Source organism: Diadema antillarum, unplaced genomic scaffold, assembly GCF_040938485.1.
Source record: "Diadema antillarum isolate AM-2024a unplaced genomic scaffold, OU_Dant_1.0 scf00000004, whole genome shotgun sequence".
In the NCBI taxonomy this organism is placed as follows: domain Eukaryota; kingdom Metazoa; phylum Echinodermata; class Echinoidea; order Diadematoida; family Diadematidae; genus Diadema; species Diadema antillarum.
Genome location: NW_027270893.1, coordinates 2,921,290 through 2,939,181, shown reverse-complemented (window position 1 = coordinate 2,939,181; position 17,892 = coordinate 2,921,290). Strand labels below are relative to the sequence as shown.

Sequence of the window (17,892 nt, the reverse complement as noted above, 5' to 3'; positions counted from 1 at the left end):
GGGTGCAAGGAATTAATGAAAAAAGAGCACGGTATCCCACGTTAACACTCTTGTTCAAAGTGTGATTGTTCAGGTACACGACGACTGTATGTTTATCGAGCCAAAAGTTACATTTCAGTATTATTCCTGGAAACTACAAAATCTATGCTTAGAATCTTAAACAACAACAACAACAACAACAAACAAACGTCTGCTCGCAAACCAGGCCCGCAATTGATGTATATGTGGGAAGCACTGGAACCAAATAAACAAAAGTAGGCGTGCACAGTCGTAACCATGGTGCTGCTGTTGCGTATAAACGGCACACCTCATCGACATGGGGTCAGTGCACTTGGCGACTACCCGTCTCCACTGCATGCAATAGAATGCTCCTTGTCTCAAGCCAAATGTAATATGTGTGGCTGCATGGGAGTTGGCTGGTTTGCTAGGCATATTTTTTTCTTCTCCCCCCCCCCCCTTTTTTTTTTTGGTAGCAGTAGCCTTCTTTGCTAAAGCCCTTCAAATTTCTACTAATAGCAAGAAATGCTGATATTAGAAGTCCTGACTTTTCAGCAATCATGAAACTTGATGTACATGTATATATCCATGCATCAAGCCAAATTCAGTATGTGCAGCTGCATGGAAGTTGGCTGGTTTGCTGGGCATTTTTCTTTTCTTTTCATTTTTTTTTTTATTTGGTAGCAGTAGCCTTCTCCAGTAAAGCCCTTCAAATTTCTACCAATAGCAGGAAATGCTGATAACAGAAGTCTTGACTAAGCAATCAAGATATTTGATGTATACAGAACATCAGTTGAAGTTTAGCTGCCACTTTTATAATTTAAAGGACATCTCGTATTTTCTGAATTTGAGCTGTATCTTTTTTTAGTCCCCACTGAGTTTATAGAGGGTCTAATTTAGCACTGAAAAAACATGAAACATAATGACCATGACCTCAAAATAGCACTCTACCTTGTGGTTACCATTTTGAGCCCAGACACTGTACAAGGAAAGCTATTTTTGGCCTGTCCCTCCCCCTCCTACTCCAATCCTATCTTTGTATTCCCATGTTTTGCAAACTGGCCCATTCACTTGAGGCGGTAAATTCTAATTAAGCTGATGACTCCCCCCTTGTAATATCGATATACAGTGTATCACAATGTTTTTATGAAAGTAGTAAGAAACTTTAGACCATTTGAGACTCAAATTATCTGTCTACCCTCCCCCTCCCCCATCTCTCCAGGAACAAGGTTCATCACTATTAAAAAGGACAAGTTAACCCAAATATATGTGTGGATTGAGTGAATGCTGCAATATTACAAGAACACATATCAGTGAAAGTTTGAGGAAAATCAGACAATCCATTCAAAAGTTATGATTTTTTTAAATTTCAGTGCCACCATCGCTGGATGAGAAGACTTCAACAGTTTGTGACCTAACTGCAGGACAACTATATGAAGAAAATAAAAGAAGAATTCAACAAAATGTCATTTCTTTAATAGGAAAACCACACATTCCCTCGACTTGTTACTGATGCATGCTACGAGTATTCAACATCATTCCCCCTGCTTTTTCAGAGAGAGGTCAAGTGCTCTTCTGTTTCAGTAGAAATATGAAAATTGAATTTTATGTTTATTTCCTTTATGTCATTGTACACAGTATCAGTATACATGATGTCACAAAGTGTTGTGATCTTCTCATCCAGCAATGGCTGCACCTAAACTTAAGAAATTTATAGGAAAACTTTTAAAGGGATTGACTGATTTTCCCAAACTTTCATTAAAGTGTCTTGCTGCATTCACTCAATCCACACATATTTCTGGGTGAAGTTGTCCTTTAAGACCAAAATCATCCCCCCCCCCAACTCTCTGTGAAAGGGGTGTCACTTTAAGATGTCGCGAGTTGAATGCTCCAGTTGCACTGGAGCAGAGTGACGACAACCACGGCACTGCTGCCGCCGAGATGGAGAGGAAGCCGAAATTAATTCTCCGCTTGCCGCAAAACTTTTCAGTCCAGCTACCAGCAACGCGGGCCAATGATCGATAGCAGAGACAAGAGCCGCGTGGCATGGCATCCACACGTGAACACAAGATTGGACTAGTGCTCTTTTAAAAAGGGGGTTTAAAGGGACAGTTTCCCTTTTAGAAGAATTTCAAAGTGTAGAGTGAACAAATGCTACGAAATAGCAGGTGAAACACACAATGAAAGTTCGAGGAATTTCACATGACCCATTCAAAAGATGTGAATTTTGTGAAGTTTTTGCTCATTATCATGTTTTACACTCCTTATATGGGGATTTTATCACAAATTGTGAGTAGTAGACAGTAGAATAATGGAATACAAGGAATTTTACAAATGTTTGACTTTCTAGTATAATCAACAGATCATTTGACCGAGCTTTCCCAAAGACATAGGGAAAATAAACACAATTTGCCTTTATAAAATTAAAATACAATATTACGGGAATGAGCTCTCATTATTTTATTTTTTTTCAAGTTGAAAATTTGTATCAGACAAATCAGTTTCTTCTTCTTACTCTATGCTACTAAAATGTAGAAAATTGTTCTAGGGTTCCCATCTAACGAGGACAGCAAAAGAAAATCTACAAAGCCATTTAAAACTTGTCACTCTGAGTGACTGAACAGATATTCATCAAACTTTCAAAAAGTGTTTTACTCATTGTTCAGCAATCGCCATTTGAATCCACATATTTATGTGGTTTGTGTTTGAGGAACTTCCCCTTTAATGAAGGAAGAATTCCAAATGTCTTCTTTCAATACATACAGGATGCAACATACTCTTATCACATATCTTCCAGAAATTCGCCCTGCCTCATTCCAGTCTTAATTACACTCACACTGGGCATATCAAAGCGGTTTCTGTATCATACATGTAGTCATTCATTATTTGTTTTTCATACGTGCGGTTATATCTGATCACATTCTCAAGCATTTTGCTTCAAGATGAAGAACAAGTTTTGTTAAAGTTTAATAAATCTTAGCCTATATCTTGGCCTGCACTTCAAAAGATTTTTTTTTTAAAGGCATCACAGTATGATAGCGGCATAAAGAATTTACAGTAAAGCAATAGCAGCACACGCCAAAATTTTTGTATGGTGTTGCCGACTTTATCATCCTTCTCCAAACAAATCGAAAGTACAATGTAAGTCTAGCATCAACACACTGAAAGCGGTAAAAATCATCATGCAAAAATCCCCTTGGCACTGCTCTACCTGTGGAAAAGGCCATGCAAAATAAATTTTTCCTCCGCATGCCACGAAAAGTGTAGCCACTGCAACTAAAAGGTTCCCTAACCCCCACCTCAACAGAAAATGTTGCGTAGGCGGGGCGTCTGCACAGCACCACTGGCATGTTCTTTGTTGGAAGGTACACTGTAGCAAGGACTCTATTTTTAAAAACAATACTCTGTCTGACCTAACAGCAACTATCTATCTCATGCCAAGATTTAAAGGTATACACAATCAGTTTTAACGCCCCAAAATGTAAAAACCATTTTTTTTTTTATTAAAAAAAAGGAAAGCCAATTGTGCCAAAAAGCTTATAGGGATGAAAATTGGTTTTGGAATGGCTGAGACATCGAAAAATAAAGTAAAACAAAGTGATCATAATAAAAGCTGGGTCCCACATTTTATTAGAATTGCTCTTTTTGGGGTATATTTCAGCCATTTCAAAACCAATTTTCATCAAATAAATGTTGAATTCCTTTTGGAATTACATGCTCTTTCATATTTCATAAGAGGTTTCTCATAATCTCACCCCAAAATAATGGAAACCCGAGGTTAGGTCTCAACCAAAACTATACGATCCCTTTAAGGTGTTAATGATCGGCTATTACAACAACAACAAAAAAGGACAAATTTGAAGAAAAAAAAATCGGCAATCAGCTTTCACCAAAAAAAAAACACCTCTTTTCCACGTCTTTTCTTTCCTTATCACACAAGAAAGCGACCGACCTCCTTTTAACCCATTGAGGACGGACTGATTTTGCTACAACACGCATAAATTCCCATCTTAGACACCTGCCCAAGTATGCCCGAGTATGTACTCACGACTCGTCCTCAACGGGTTGGAGTGGAGTGAATAATCAGAGATTTGAATGACAGGCAAGAAATGTGGATTTGTCTGTTGAGGGTTATCAGCACAAATCACATATAACCGTAATGCAACAGAGGAGCACATCTACTGAAATGTGTATCATATGAGTCATATGAACAAAGGAGTGTCGGGAATAAGGGATGACCATCGAAGCGAACCTCTGCCAATGCTGACACTCACCATTCACAATTTAACACTTTCTGTACCAGGGACTTTGGCCAGTGTGTTAAATGCTTTGGGATTTTCCATTGATAGACACACTGTCACACAAAACTAGAAGTTTTGGCACTCTATTACTACCCGGTACCGCAATAACAAAATGAAATCATTATAATGTTTATTTTTTAACTGCATGATTGCATAACAAATACACTGTATCTAAAGCATAAAGTGCGATTTTGCATTTTTCACTTTTACTTTTTCATTTCATACCTTTAATAGTACCTTTACAGGTGGATTTACACTGCTTAAAGTGTACCAATACCCTACATGTAGAAGTCAAATTTGTGTACTACAGAGCTCTAGAATACACAAAATATAACAATTTGGCACTTGTGCTTCAAACGTAGCAAGTTCTACTCCATAAGCGCCAGGACTGATGTGTGCGCATTCTAGCTATATATTCATATGTTTTATGTAATTTTTTTTTTTGGCCTGTCCCTTGAATAATATCAAGATTCCATGTTGATCGGTTAGCGAGGTATCGATCAAAGTATACATGTGTGCATTGCATGTATATATTACTATAGTTTAAAACATATTTGGAAAAAATATCGATAGCATGATCTTTTGATCAAAAGAATCGGGCGATCAATTAGTCTATTTCAAGTCATATTTGCTTTTTATATTCTTTGCAATTTACATTTAAACCCTCATAAATAAAAATCAGAGTGACAAAATTCAAACATTTTGCAAAAGGCATGTCCTAAGTATATATTCTCCATAGCAAACGTAATACTCGGGGTATTGGTACACTTTAATCTCTCATTAGTATTATCATCACTATATTATGGTGTATATGTACATTTTATGTACAATTTGTATGTACAGTGTATAGTCACCGGTTTTATCCTGAATATCTAATTAGGACTAATGACATACTGTCAACACCAGCCATCTACAGTAGACAATGGAAATTTTCCACATCATTATTATGTTCACTGATGAATCTGTCGCTTGGTAATAATGGCTATGCTGCTTCCAAGACTTTTGCTTCTCTTGGAGTGCAATAAACATTGGTGAAATCATCATAGCATCTTGCTAACGCAACAATGATGCAATTTTCTCGAAAAATACAAAATGTCATGGACCTAATCTACCCTCTGACCCCTTTGCACTTTAGCAAATAACCAGACAACCCATATCACATCTCCTCTTGTCCAAGCTCAACAACTGTACCAGCTTCCATTGCAGTTCGTTGAATAATGCACATTATCTGAAATATTGTAGAATTTCACAATACGGTACTCATTACGTACCAGTGGACATCAAGCATATGTCCCATCTTTTAAGGATGCAGTCATTATTGGCTTCAAACTGCACTATCATTTCAGGACTGAAATCTTTACTGTATTTCTTCTCTAAAATGATGCTTGGAAATGTGACATGCTGGCCATTGAACTCAAGCTGGTATCTACTTTTAAAGGTCTTGTTTACCTTTGGAAGCAGTGATTTAAAAAATTTTCAAAATATCACATTTGATGCATATGTGTAGGACAGTTCTGCCACAAAACATCCTACCACATAAAACTTTCGCGATAAAACCTAAAATATAAGGAGATATATCACTATCTTTCTCAATAAACCATAACTGTAGACAGTCTAGTCTGGAAACATTCTTATCATAACTATTGTTCACATTTTGTGCATTTAACAATACTTAACATCCATTATACTGGTTCAAATTTTTACATTGGTTGTTTCTATCTTTAACTCACATTTTAGAACTATTTTTGAAGCACTAATGCTGAGTTTTTGTTTCATCTGCAAATGGTAAATTATGCCTTTAACCATCTCCTCTGACCTCAGTGACCCCAAAATCTTAATCACTCTGTTTTTTTCCGGCCATGATAATGCCATAAAATTCAAACTGAAATTTCACTGCATTACTTCCAGTTGAGAAGCACTATCTCTAAAGAAAAAATAAGAATAAAAAATTCATAAAGTAGGCAGGGGCATTAGTACACCCCTAAAAAATTATGAGAATGGATAGGACTAGCACGTTGAAGCTCAAACTTTCCCTTTTCCAATTGATGTACTGGTGCAACCGATATTTGGGACAGAACGGGATCCTTGTGGTAACCATTGATATGATCAAGAGATTTCTCGTTTGCGAAATTAAGCGTCCACATTGTAATGTTCTTTGATATCTGATTATGATATGATATGACATCAAAAGCAACGTCTCACCTATCTATAATTTTTTCTTTCTGGTGGCTCCCAAAACTACAGAGGAACTTTAAGCTTTTCGTCATCCGCCTTTCACTTCCTGCTTACCACAATGTCTGTTTGTTCAGTATATAAAGTCTAGTTTCATCGCATGCCATCAAAGGATCTTCTTCCTTTTCTTATTTCACTCTCCTCCTATTCGTTCGCTTTCTCTATCTTCTTCTTTTTCTTCATAAAGTTGTCTCCATTTTTACCTCAGCCACAGCAGGAGGATTATATGTTTTCATTGCTGTTAATTTGTTTGTTTGTTTTTGCTTGTCTGTGTATAAAATAAAAAGTTGTAGATGGATTTGAATGGAAACTTGCAGGAAAAGTTGATTACCTGGTACGCAAGGAACAGATGAATTAATTTTGGTACTGATCCAGGAATTTTTATGGATTTTTTGAGGGATTTCTATGAATCTTTGAAGGATTTTTGATCTTTTGGGAGGTAGGGTCAATGAACTTGGGAGTTCAAGCTGCGCCTATATGAGGTTTGCATGTACAGTATATAAATCTATGTGCACTGAAGTATGAATTGGGAAATTAGATGATTTTCAGCAGATCACTATGGAAGAACAAGATCAGTGGTGCAAATGAGCTGCTTGGCGGAATGCTTTTTAAGTTTTGCTTTTTTTATTCTTCTTCTACTCTTTACTCTTTATTTAATTCCTCTTCTTCTTTTTTCCTTCTTTTACTTCTTCTTTTCCTCTCTTTTTAGACTTCATTTTTCTTTTCCTTCATCTTCTTCCTCTTCTTCTTTTCCTTTATCTTTCTCCTTTGTTTCTTCATTCTTCTTCTATTTCAATCTTCCTCCTCCTCTTCTTTTTTTTCTCTTTGCCTCCTTGTTTATTATATTCCTAATTTTCTTCTAATTAGCTGTTAGACAGTAAACCACTTATAAATGTCAGCATATTTATTATAGTGTTGATCTAAGGAATGCTCTAGACTCTTGCTATTTGATAACATTAAGGGCTTTTTACACTTGTAAATTTTTGCTTAGTCCCGTACCAACGGTGGGGCTAAGGGGGGGGGGGGGGGGGGGGGCCTTAGCCCCACCGTTGGTACGGGACTATCCTTAGCCCACTTTCTGTTTACACTCGTTTTTGCGAAAGTGGGCTAGCCCTACCGATAGTTCGGTACTATCTGGCCCTGCAAAATAGCAGGGTTAGCACCGCAATTGCGGTGCCAAGCAAGTGAGTGTAAACAGAACGAAAAAATACTCCGGGGCTAAGCGACGGAGACGAAGTCCGACCCCCACTGACCAATCAGAAACGAGGTAATCAAGTGCTGCCGGTGCGTGCGTGTACGTGTACAGTGCACAGCGTAATCATGAATATTCATGTGGTTTGGAAAGTCCGGGGCTAAGAAATACGAGTGTAAAAAGGTCAGTTTTCTACTTAGCCCCGGACCAGAGATAGTACGGGACTAATTGGCCAGTGTAAAAAGCTGAAAAATTGGTACGGGACTAACGATAGTCCTGGGTCAGAGAAAGTCCGGGGTTAAGAAACACAAGTGTAAAAAGGGCTTTAGAAAGTATAAAAGCAACCAAGTTTGAAGCGCCCCTTTAAGAATGAGGGACATGCTTGCTTGCTCTCATCTATTCAGGACATGAATCACACGCCGTATCCATAAAAGAGAGAGAAGTGCACAGCACGTTCAGACATGTATGCATACTTCATGTCACATCCATAGTCCCACACATACAAATTTGACGTCACGTTCTACGGTTTTGTTCAGAGACATTGCATGTGCTCTTTCTCTTCTCAAAAGCAACTCTTTGTGGGGAGGGGAGCTGGGTTCTGATGAGGTCACATTAAAAATCTGGCATAAAAGTCATGCTCCTGGTGTTAAAGAGGAAATCCAGTCCAAATATAAGTCAGTCTGATAAAAAAGAGTAAAATCTTACAAGTCCAACGGTAAATATTTGACTGAAATCTGATGAAAAATAAGAAAGTTATGACATTTTGAAGTTTTGCTAATTTCTGCAAAACAGTTCTTGTACAGGGGATATAAAATGAGTGAGCTAACCATGTCATACCCTCACAATTTTCCATATTGGCATTTAATTGCGTTTGAGTGAAAAACTGGAAATTTCAAAATTTTATGTACAAACTATATGGTAAGTTGTGAGGGAATGACATGCTCACTTTGCCATTTGCATTTTCATATTGACTGTTCAAGAACCATTTTCCCCCAAAATAGCAAAACTTTAAAATGTCATAACTTCTTTATTTTTCATCCGATTTCGATCAAAATTACACCGTTGAACTTGTAATATTTTACTCTTTCTAACCAGACTAACTTATATTTGGACTGGATTTCTCCTTTAAAGGCTGACCAGGGAGCGCAGCTCTGTAAAATAATACGATGAGCCTTGCCTAGGTAGTGCAATTCTGAAGACTGCTGGTCGCGTAGACTGTTTTAAATGCTGGTACAACAGTAAAGCTAAATGTCCTCATCCTCTGTAAAGCTACACACCGTAACTAGTCTTCATTCAGGTACAATCTGTTGTTGTTTTTTCCTACTACTTTATAGTCATCTACTATAAAATGAAGTCTTAAAGGAAACCAAAACCCAAAGAGAAATGTGGATTGAGTGAAAGCAGCAACTATTAGTAGAACACATCACTGAAAGTTGAGGAAACTCAGACATTTGATGCAAAAGTTATGAATTTTTAAAGTTTTGGTGTTGGAAATGCTGGATGAGGAGACTACTAGAGGTAATGACATGTGTGGACAACAATATAAAGAAAATATAAAGGGAATTCCACAAAAATTCACTTTTCTAGAATAATGACAGAGCACTTGACTAACTGCTTTCAGAAAGCAGGGGGAATAATTGCTACCCTTGACATATATAAATGTATGTCAGTATCAAGTTGATGGAATGTGTAATTTTCATGAAAAATTAATTTTTGTGAAATTCCCTTTATATTTTCTTTACATTGTTGTCCACACATACTTCATAATCTCTAGTAGTCTCCTCATACAGCAGTTCCAACACCAAAACTTTAAAATTCATAACTTTTGCATCGATTGTCTGATTTTCCTCAAACTTTCACTGATGTGTTCTACCGTTGCTGCTTTCACTCAACCCACATTTCTCTTTGGGTTTTGGTTTCCTTTAAACATTTGCACTCAAATCCCAAATCCTTTCTCTTTGCACCTCATAGTGAAGAGTACACACCTTGTACTCAAATAAAAAGTTGCAACATAAAACTTCTAGTTACACACAAAATGAAATCACTTCAAATTGGTTTGATATGACTGAGGCATTTGCTATTATGGTCACATAAGATCTAATGACTAATCAAATTTCTGATTATCATAAGGTGTAGGCCCTACAAAAAAATGGGAATAAAAAAGTGGAAAAGACACAATAATGGACATCATCAACCCCAACTAAAAATGTATGCTGTTTGCAAAAAAAAAAATATAGCATATTCCCCCTCAAGGTTACTATTCAATATCCTGGTTCTCCTATTAGATCTGCAGCTCTACGACACATGAACTCTAGTTTTGTTTGTAGTCGTAGTTGTTACAACATTCATAAATAAGATAGAAATATTTTGCATTGAATATGTACTATGTGGAAGACTGAGCATTTATAAGTTATAGTAAAGTCTTTAAATATGATTGATTCAGATGCCACTATAAAATGCATCTTCCTAGACCCAGGCTACACAGCTTCCATCCTATTGAAGCCACAGAGTTTCTTTGAGGAAGGGGTTCTAGTGTCTGGCTCCAAGGTCTATGGCTAGTGTAGAACTGGAACAACAATGGGCCACACCCCTCTCCAGTAGTCTTGATTTCCAGGCACTCTAATGGTCAAATTATGCACACCCTCTCACCATACACAACACACACCCAACCATGTACACACACTGAAAACAAGTTGTCTTTTGTTTGTTGTGTTTATCAGCTGGTTACAGATACTGCAACATTAAAATCTTTGAATAATCTACATTTCCTGAGCACATTTTGCTCTGAAAAGAAATAAAGAATGCTTCAATAACAAATTATTGTGGAGGGCAAGAAAGCCTTGTTGATTTTTTTTTTTCTGAGGAGGTGGTCCTATTATTGAACTAGGTGTGGCACTCCTACACTGACTACTACTGAACTACATGTACAGAGTAGATGCTAAGTAATAGTACTTATGCATTTACTATAAATACTTGCTACTACTTTATAACTACTCCTCATAATAAAAACACAAGAATAACACTGGCATTATCATCACTATGATAATAGAAAATTACTATTATCATCTTTACTATCATCATCATTATCATTATCATAATATCATTATCATTAGGACCATTATCATCATGATCACTGTCATTATCATTATTATCAATACATAGTATTATTTATATCATTATTCTTATCATTACATGTCTGCCTATCACAACAGCTGATACACACATTGTATTTTGACTATCATTATAATCACTGCTACTAGTACTTATTACAATTCTTTATTTAAAGGGAGAATGAATACTACTAAACCCAGATTAAAACATGATAACAGAGATCAAGGGACAAAAATATAGAGAAGGAAAAATAAAGTGTATGGTAAAAAGAGAAATAATACAGAAAGATCAGTGATTATTGAAAACCCCCATACCAATACCATGCCATCTCTATAAAACAAAATAACTCACTCATTTATATCTACAATGTACATGTGGGGGCGATCAAGACAGACTTTAGCATACAAATTTCATGGGTTGTTGCGCAGTCACTCGAGCACACACTACGCAACAATATCTGGCACAATTCATCTAAATATTTTGCAATCTACAGGGTGTGCTTTTAAACTGCCTCACACCCCCCCCCCCCCCTCCACACACACACACACACACACACACACACACACACACACATACATCTTTTCTGTTTTTTCCTGCCACATTCAGTGACTCGATCATTGTGCTTGGTCATTGAAAAGGTGAATATGATTGAATTGCTTTCAGAACGCTGACACTACAGGTTAAGAATTCAGTATTTTTTTATGTGGGTGTAAAGATTTATATAATGACACAGTTAAAGGCCATGTCAAGTCGCTTTAAAGTCCTGGTACTAAATATACATATCTTCACTTTTTCTCCATTAAATGTATTTCAAAAACATTCTATACAAAGGCTAATGATCATACATTTGGCACAGATGAAGGTAGGTTTTCCTTAAAGGTTCAAAATTAGAATACTGAATTGAAATTTTTCCACCACGCAAATATTCCGTCATGTGAGTAATTTAATTTGTCGATCTGTCATGCCGCTCGCTTTTATGGTAAATGGCAAGTAAATACTTGGACCTGTCTTTTCCTGTTGTCTGCCAAACACATTCCGGTTGCCAAGGAATACCGTGTCGGCACCGTGACAAATTTCAAGGCTGGAGTTAACTCTTCAGATAACTTGTCATCACACATCCATACAAAGACAAACCAACCTTGGAAGGGATAGTCACCAGCACAATGACATGGAATTAATAGCATTTCAGGAACAGAGCTTGGTTTGACACCAGGAGGTTTTTTTGTGTGTTTTTTTCCCCTTTCTTTCTTTCTTTTTTTTTTCTTTTTGCATCTAGATTATTCTTCTGAATACCACAAATATGTTATAGGTCTACTGTTTGTGATGTCTCTGCTTTAAAAACTGTGAAATCCCCAAGTGGTTTTACTGATAATTTTGTATTCTGGTCTATGAAAAAAAAAACAACGGCTCAGCACAGGTTTCCTAGAAATAACAGAGGGGAGTAGTCATTCACGGCAGCTCACCTCCCTGTTCACAGTGAGTGCTATAGGCTTGAACAGAGGGTTAATACAGCATGGGTTAAAACCACTATTTATCATTGGGAGCAGTGATTAAAAAAAAAATGTCAAATTATCACAATGATGTACATACAACTGTATAAACTTGTATCATAAAACACCTTACCGTACAAAAATTTTGAAACAAAGCCACAAATATAAGGAGATATCACTAATTTTCTGAATAGACCAACACACTGATGATTTATCCTGGAAATGCTTCATAGTAAAACTATTGTTCACATTTTGATTTCACATTTTGATTATTTGACAAAACTTGACAAGGACTACAGTGATTGACCTTTTCATGTTGATTAATCTACTAAGCCTTACTCACATTTTAAAACTATTTTGAAGCACTAAAGCTTCTTTTTTTTTTTCATCTGCATATCCACGTTAGCAAGGGGCTGTAGAACAGATATTGAGCTATACAATGTACTAAAGATTATAGCCTTTGAATTTATCTTCAGTTGCACGCTGATGTCATCCTTTGACACTGTAAAAAGGGCATCATTTCTTGTCCTACAGCAAGTGTCCAGTGACCAATAATAGGACCTAATTGCATCATCAATATCATTTTCTTCTTCTTCTTTTTTTGCCATTAATTCAAATGGAAGAATGATCTTTTTAATAATAACATATTTGTCAAATAATAGCATGTATAAAATTTGTATAATTCATAGTAGTGGTGGACTTTGAAATTGTTGTATAATCCCCCCCCCCCCCCCCCACCGGAAAAAAATATAATATTGGATATATATATTATGTACCGTACATACGTGTATTTCAATGAAAAAACAGACTTCATCTTTATAATACAAACAACGGTCAAGAAAACATGCAAAACTTTTGACATACCACAATTTTCTAACCTTTGCTAAAACATAACTGAACTTTTTGCTGCATAAATTTACTTGTTGAATCCTACTGTCAAGTAAACTTTGAACTTGAGGCAGGGCCTTCTCTTCACGGGAGTTTTGCTTTTCTTTTCCTTTTTCTTTCTTCTTTCTATTCTTTCCCATGACCTCCAAGTAACCCGCTAAGCCTGCACACAGGTTGTTGTTACTAGATTTTCCGAAAAGATGGTTGGTATGAGAGAAACTAACGTTACTTCCCTCAACACTACAGATCTTGAAGAGGGGCCTGTAGGAAGCTTGCAGCATCCCGCCAAGCATTTCACAAACATGCTACCAGCTGGACAAACTGGAAGAAAATGCTATAGGCCTAAAAGATTTAAAACGGATGACATATATAACTACTGTACTTTACTAGCAAATGAATGGAAAATTTCTGGGCACACATACGATACACACCTGCAATGAAAGACCATCAATAACTGTCAGGTTAATAAACATTGCACCCTTGCTTTGGATTTAAAACCATCCAACACTGTTCTGAACAAGTAAGTACTTTGTGTTTCATGGGATTGATTATACCTGTCTGATGTTAGTTTCAGAAGTACAAGCAAACAAAAACAAAAAAAGAGATATACCTGTGTCACTAAAAGTGCTGATGAAAATGCACTGTGCAAGTAAATAACATGGATATATCCACAGCATAAAACGATGCATTGCTTTTTTTCATGACAATTGTGTAGCACAGCAACATTTTCTTGCACTGTCACTATTCCATGTACACACTTACATGTCATACCATTTGTACCCTAAATTACACAATTTTGTACCTGCAGCGCTTTCACATCATGTCGGGCACATGATATATCGAAACTTTGTTGTTGTTGCTGTTTAACCCATCAAAGCTAGAGCATACCGGGTACCTACAATGAGACACGGGTCAACGACACAATAATTGTAGCCTTCACCCCTGATCGTCACTTCTTTTCTTTTTCTTTTCTTTCTTTCTTTCTTTCTTTCTTTCTTTCTTTGGATATATGTTGTTTTCTTCCAGTCAACAAACCCTTTACCATTTCTTCCCCCAATCTCCTAAATTTATCAAAACCATTTCGTAATGCAGTTGTTTCATTTGCACATGTTTGGCAGACGCGATAATTTCTGGGCATGCAAACAGCCCTTGCTTGCTTTGTTCGGCCTTCATCATCCACAACTGACTTCCTACGTTCTCCATTTTGACATCACGTGGCCAGTGCCAGTAAGAAATCATATCTCAGAGAAGATCACCCGTTACTATCATGATAAAAGAAAAAATTTATCTGGCTTGCTGCTTGTAGAGTATCAGGAAAACTAAATGGTCAGCAGTAGCAGGAGTATAACATTACACGCGCAACATTATTTTCTTTTCTAATGTTTCCAAGCACGCTTCCCTTGAGCAGAGCAGTAATTGCTCATACATTGTAATATGTGCATGAGTAAACAATAGAACTATGACTATTCAATTTGGCCCCTGGTCGTATAAAGTGGAGGGAAAACAATTTTATGAAAGTGGATTCTCAATTAGCAACAAAATTCTACAAAGCACAATAAAAGGGCTTGCAAGCTCGTCTCTTCAAAGTCAATAAACTGAAGCCACTGAAGTGTTTGGTCAGACAGCAGTTTGACCTGGCTTGACCCAGTTCACAGACATCACCTATTGGGCAAGTTTCAACTTGCCTAACATTCCACAATATGTACATTCTTCCTGCAGAGAGTGGTAAACAATATTACAACTACCTGTTGGTAAACAATTACATCAAAACATTTTTCTTGCTGTTGGATTGGATTGGCCATCAAGAATGGCTCACATGGTTCACATTTGGCCATCATCAGAATGGACAAGTAACATGTCAGGATTTTCCCAAAATAATTTTTGCCAGATCCTGACATTTCTTTACTAGTTTGCTTTGTCTCTGTTACAGTTGTGTAGGAGTCTAAGTTGGATAATCCAATCTCATCACTCTCAGAAAATTATCAATGTCACATCTGACTCAAGTCCTAGCTCCAGATGTTGATGATGATGAAATCGAAGATTTAGATAAAATACATGTATGTGGTGGTATGCTCATTCAACAGATTTCTACGAGACATATAAATTACACGACCATCATACATGCTCCGCCTGAACAAGGGCAAATTCAGTCCAGTATATAGTACAAAATTGTAAAATTTACCTTCTACTGAACTTTGGTTAATTGGCTCATGTGTATTTTTGATTCCCTATATTCAATAACTTGTTGTTTTCTACAATAAACATCAAGTAAACAATGTTAGATATCAATTAATGGCAACAAAGCCCGGCCATCACATTTTCTGTCAAAAGTTGCAGAGTTTCACGTAGATGATTTTAGTAAAAATTTACTTTTGCCCCTCATTCCAAGATAAAACAACTGACCTGTTAAATCTGTTCTAAGCTCTTACAACATGTCTGCACTATAAACTACATTGTAGTCTCGGTGAAAACCCAATTCATACTGAACAGGCACAGACTATTCTTTCAAGTTTACATTGAAACGGACTTGACTCTAATTGTTTACTAATCCAAACGTTCATGATTATTCCCTAGTTTGCTTCTCTAGAGCTAATTCTCACTATCATGTCTGCAAACATGTTACAATATGGATGTAGTGCAGTGATACTTTGCATGTGTAACGTTAGAGTCGAGTTAGAGTTCTAACACTTCTACACAGTCACAGGCAATTACGACAGCTTATACAACTGCAAGAAAGTCAGTTTGTAAGAATATACCACATCACAGCTAACGCCAGCACTAGTTTACGGGGCTACACACAAACAGTCAAGTTATAGCATAAACTGCAGATCGTCAAATGAAACATTTACTTTGTACTTACTATATGGAGGCCCTATTGTATTACTTCCTATCATCAGCAACGGGGTGGTATGCATCTTAGTAACGGGCCACTAGCCGCTGTGTTGCCTCTCTACTGCTGCTCACTGATCACTTCGCAGGTACAGTGATAAAGCGAGCTTACGGTACGGTTCCATACGTGTGTCACACACTTAGCGCCCTATCAGCTGAGCGGCAGTCATTATAGGCAGTATCATGGTACATAGCCAGCCAGCTAGCCAGTCGTACGAGCGGGCTGGCCGATGTAGTACCGTACGCGACGGACTTCGGCCGGCGTAGTACAATACTGTCCCTACGAACTTCACATTCACTACGCCCGACATGGCCGTACTAAAACTACTGTAACTTTGTCATATCGTCACGAAACTTTACATACACTACTTTTCATGATTCTAGATAAGATATAGTTTCAAAATATTACCTTTGTTGAGTCGTGTGAAGGCTATCGTAGCTTAGTCCGTCGATTTTAGGTGCTCCTACGTTCTCGTCTTCGACATAGGCACCTCGCTCTAAAAATGGTGAATGGGTACGACAGTGTCATGGAAGAGTTAGCTGATTGGTTCATATTTTCTTATGAATATTTATCAGATAGTCTATTGGTCAGTGTCTAATAGATCAACTTATGTTTATTAATCTTTCATTGCGACACAAACATAATTTGCATAATTACTATCATCGTGACCTTTAAATCCCAGCGGTGGTGAATACATTGCCCTGCTTGCTCCAACCAGCGAATCGATTTTATCGCGCCTACATTTTCAGCTGCTTAATCGGGGATAATTTCTTATCTACATAGGCGTAGAGATGCCCATGAACATTCCTTTTCTATTTACAGAGGGTACATATACCTCAACGCCACAAAATTCGGCAAATTTGCTATGGAGAAAGGATATAAACATATCGCCGGATCACGAACCAATAGTACGGGTGCATTGGTCGAGTAAAAATAGAATTTGTTGCCTAGTGGCTGCGCACGCCGGTGCGTAGCGGCTAATTTTACTACAATGAGACAGGCGTCCAATGAGAGATGCTATATTCTAATTGCTCTGTTGGAAGTATCCTCCCACTGTGCATATGGAATCAAGATACCGTCCAATCAGGAACAACGTCTCTGACATCACGCGTCAGACCATAATGTTATTTCGCAATGTAGAGTTGACCGATCCGTCGGAAGAAAAGAGAGAGCGGCGTGTTTGCGTATTACATTGAAAACGCGCCATAAATTACGTGAATGATTATTTTGTTTGGTACTCCAAGAGAAGAAGGCAAACGTAGGCGGCTATTGACGTTTTCTGTAAAGGGTTTTTTTGACAAAGATATCCGTCAGCTATTGATGGCTGATAATGTAAGCTCTAGAAGCCAGGTGTGGCTACCGCTGCTGAGGGTGATCACCAGTTGTATGCAAATCGCAGCTAGCTGGAAATTTCGGAGCTGTGAGGCCATGGGCTATGAACAATCCATCAACACAATATGTTGTTTATTTGCTGGAGAGGGACATGGTATGAATGATGTGCGAGAGTACGCAAGCTAGAACATACAGGGCACTACTTCTTATTAATGACCTAACAAAATACGATACATAATGTGCCCGGGATATGTGCTCGCCATATTTCCACATTGAGACTACATTTTAAGCAATATAGCTAATGGCACAAGCAGTAGCCCTACAAATCGTACAACACAATTTCGTCTTTCCCATGGCCTGTGTCTTTCTGCCATTTTCTTTATACTACACTACCAGTTGTTGCTTCGTGAACAGTAAAAACTAACTCACCGGCTGTTTGTTCGGATGTTTTGTTTATTT

The 17,892-nt window shown here is 37.4% G+C and overlaps 1 protein-coding gene across 1 annotated transcript in view; it reads right to left on the bottom strand.

Annotated features, from left to right (window-relative positions):
- The window catches only part of LOC139708577 (uncharacterized), a 110,024-nt gene extending 93,383 nt beyond the window's left edge, over positions 1-16,641 (bottom strand). The window contains exon 1 of the mRNA XM_071620548.1: positions 16,510-16,641. The gene's annotated coding sequence lies outside the window, so the exon portion shown is untranslated. The remainder of the gene's footprint in view (positions 1-16,509) is intronic.
- Positions 16,642-17,892: the final 1,251 nt, after the last annotated feature.